The sequence below is a fragment of the Nicotiana attenuata genome, unplaced genomic scaffold (genome assembly GCF_001879085.1).
Source record: "Nicotiana attenuata strain UT unplaced genomic scaffold, NIATTr2, whole genome shotgun sequence".
NCBI lineage: Eukaryota > Viridiplantae > Streptophyta > Magnoliopsida > Solanales > Solanaceae > Nicotiana > Nicotiana attenuata.
This window is the reverse complement of record NW_017670437.1, coordinates 194,503-198,759: the sequence shown is the minus strand read 5'-3', so window position 1 is coordinate 198,759 and position 4,257 is coordinate 194,503.

Here is a 4,257-nt window from a genome sequence, read left to right as displayed (position 1 = left end):
ATAACTATTGAAACACAAATTGAAATGGTAACTGATAGCTGATAGCTGATAACTAAAATGATAACTGATAACTGAAATTATATTTGATAACTAAAATGATAACTGAACTGATAACTGATAACTGAACTGAACAAAGGAAGTAAGGATAAGAATACTCCCTCTTCTGAATGATGAACAACCTGTTTATCTGAATAAGCTACGGCCACGGGCCCAATATAAATGTGCACAAGCTACGGCCTCAGGCCCAAGTATACGTATACATAACTATGGTCTCAGGCCCAAAAATGCATAAAGCATAAACTACGGCCTCAGGCCCAAACATGCATAAAGCATAAACTACGGCCTTAGGCCCAAACATGCATAAAGCATAAACTACAGCCTCAAGCCCAAATACAGGTGTTCAACATTCAGGAACTGAGAATCATACTACACAATACATGATAGTGAAATACTGAATTACACTGAGTTACATGATACTGGAATACTGGATCACACTGAGTTACATAATACTGGAATACTGAATCACACTGAGTTACATAATACTGGAATACTGAATATGACTAGACTGAGACATGTATTCTTGAACTGATTATGAACACTGAAACTTCAATTGTTTATGGCATACTGAGTAATCTATACTAAGACTCTGGGGCATCAAACCAAAGTCTATATTGAATACGCACTGAGCTCACAACGTTCAGAATGAAAGTGGTGAACGAGTTATGAAGCTAGAGAATAGAAGTTCTACAACTATTCAAGGAACTAGGCTAAACTATATTTCTGAGGCAATTAGTAACGTCAGAAAAGAAACGTAGTGCAGGGAGAATCATTAACATTCCCAAACATAGAGAGTTAGCCTCACATACCTTAACTTCCTGCTCTTGAGAATAATACAACATTCGCCAACCCTTTCAACTTTAATCTATATCAATACAAGTCAAAGGGATTCCAAATTAGCAACAATAGTCATGTTTTGGTCACTTAGGCATTTTATCAAACACATGGTGGCATAAAGCTTCATAGCCCTTATTAATGGTGTCTCTACACCCAATAACCCATTCTCTTGCTCCTAGATGAATTCTAAAGTCTCAAATGATTATAATTCAACATTATTCTTTATCACCCATAAGGTAATCAACACCCATAACCAATAATAACCAATCAACAACCCAAACCTATCACCGTTCATGCTTTTCTATCAAACCCATCAACTCATATCCCATGAACTAGAGTCTATAATCATTAAGCCAACGATAGAATCAATTAGAGGGTGAAGATATTACCTTTTCGACGTTCAATCTTCTTGAATTCGAGTTCTAGGGTTTTTTCTCTCAACAATGGTGTCTCGATCGAATATCTAATGATATGGAGGGTTTACCCATGTTAATAAGGTGTTGGGGAATTGAAATAAACTAAGAATCACCATTAGAACTTACCTTGGGTGGTGGAGGGACCCTTAAGGAGTTAGGTTTTTGAGAGCTTTACTTTCTAGAATAAGTTTTTATGTTTTGGGGCTGTGGGGGACGAAATAGGGCTAAAAAAATGACTTCCCAAGTTGGCCACCGCGTCCCAATAGGCCTGATCGCGGTCCCAACTGCAGTAAATCACTGGGACACTGCCTCACCACCGCGGTCGCGATAAAAACGCGGCAGGAACACGGTGGTTACACACCATTCTGTAAAACGGGCATAACTTTTTGCACAGATTGCCGTTTGGGCTCCACAATATATCGTTGAAAAGTTATTTCAAAGGCCTACAACTTTCATGCTTTGAGTTTTCCCAAATTCCTTACACATATCACTAAACCCTGCTGGAAGATAGACCTTCTGCAAACTTAGTCAATTTTGTCAAATCTTATGCACCTCACTTTCCATCTTGATTTTGAAACAACTATTCTCACCCATAATCATCCCGATGGGACTTCACATGTCCAAAATATAACTTTACTACTCCTTTAACTCATTCATACCTAAGCCGAATGTATGGGGTGTTACACAAGGGGTCAGGATTTTTCATCAAAAAACTTCAATATCTAATATATATATATATATATATATATATATATATATGTCACGACCCCAGTTCGCCCTTCCGTGAACATGTCGTGATGGCACCTAGTCCCTACGACTAGGTAAGCCTAACAATGCGGAAATAACATAACTTGCGGAAACAATTAATTAAACTAAACAAGGTAGAAGGAAAACTGTATATAAAATGCCGCTTGGCATATACAACTCAAAAACGCGGAAGTCTACAATATCATCCCAAAACCCGGCAACTCACGGGAAACACAGGCCAATAGAAGGGTAATACACTGCTCTAACTCCAGAATGTCTAAACAACTGAAAGAAAGGAAAGACTACCGACTAAAGCTGGATAAGATAGAGACTCCTGGTCTGCGGACGCGACAGAAGTACCTCGAAGTCTCAGCTAGATCTCTCCGCCTAGAGAGTGATACGCCTGGGATGAAGTACCTGGATCTGCACATGAAAAACATGCGCAGAAGGGGCATGAGTACACCACAGCGGTACTCAGTAAGTGCCAAGCCTAACCTCGGTCGGGTAGTGACGAGGAAGGTCAGGGCCCTACTGAGATAAAATATAATAATAAGCCTTGCAACAGTATGAAGTAAACAGAAATAATGAATAACACTATGAAGTAAGTCAAGTTATACGAAGCAACAATAACACGCAAGGAATAAGGTAACACAGAGTAAAAACAGCTCAATATCAGTACCAACAACGAGGATCTCCCAGGATACCGTCCTGTAGTCCATTTCATCAACTGTCCGAGGAGCTTCCGGGATACCGTCCCGTAGTCTATCATATGAGTATATCCGAAGGATCTCCCGGGATACCGTCCCGTAGTCCAACTATCAATGTGCGGGGAATCTAACCCGTAGTCCCAAAGTAAAAGTGCAGGGGGATCTACCGGGAATCTAACCCGTAGTCCCAAAGTAAAAGTGCAGGGGGATCTACCGGGAATCTAACCCGTAGACCCAAAGTAAACAAACAAGGGGGAAGCTACCGGAATCCCACATCCGTAGTCCCAATGAAAATGCGCAACCACAGCCAGAAGATATTCAGAAATGAAGTACAAAGATACAAGCAACAGGTAGTACTAGCCTAACATGCTTCACGTAGTACAGTCAAGGCAACTTAAGTAAATAGGCAATTTAAATCAACTAATCACGCTTTTCTAATCTAACACAGGTTATAATTGCGAGTAGAATAAGGCAAATACGACAGCTACTCAGTCTCAATATCTTTAAGTAAAAATCGGGTTTTCAACAATTAGCTCAAGTACGTGCTCGTCACCTCACGTACAAGGCTTCCAATTATCAAATATCATATCCTAAGGGGAAAGGTCCCTCACACAAGGTTAGACAAGCCACTTACCTCAAGCCGGCTCTAAAATCAACTCGAAACCACACCTTTGCCACGAGTATCCGACTCCAAATGCCCAAATCTATTCATTTCAATTACATCTCGTAAATAACATCTCAAGCAGCTGATTCCACTATGTAATTTAAAGTTAAGACGCGAATTTAGGAAAAATAACCAAAACGCCCCTCAGGCCAACGTGGTCAAAACCCGAGGTTTGAACCAAAACCCGGTTACCCATTCCCCCACGAACCCAAATATGTAATTTGTTTTGAAATCGGACCTCAAATTGAGGTCCAAATCTCCAATTTTAGCAAAACCTAGGTTCTACCCAACATACCCAAATTTCCCCATTAAAATCTTTGATTTGAAGTTGAAATTTTGTTAAAAAATGTTAAGGAGTGAAGAAATTGAATTAGAAGTCACTTACCAATCATTTTGAAGAAGAAGAATCGTTGGGAAAATCGCCTCTTATGTTTTGGGTTTTTGAAAAGTGACAAATGTTTGAAATTCCCGTTTATCTATACCCCTCGGAAGTCCCCTGCGCGAACTGCGCAAAAAGGGACCGCGGCCGCGTTGACCTACTTGATGACCTGCTAATCTTTTAAGTTCATTGCGCGGGCCGCGCGAAGACGACCGCGGCTGCGCAGCACCCACCGCGGACCGCGCAAAAGCGACCGCGGCCGCACAGCACCAACCGCGGACCGCGCAAAGGCGACCGCGGCCGCGCTGGAGGGTTCAGAGTCTGCAATATTTTCCTGAACCTGCAACATCTGGTATTTTAAGCGTAAGGTATCCCGGGACCTACTCGAAACTCACCCGAGCCCTCGGGGCTCCAAACCAAACATACACACCACCTCAAAAACATCCTACG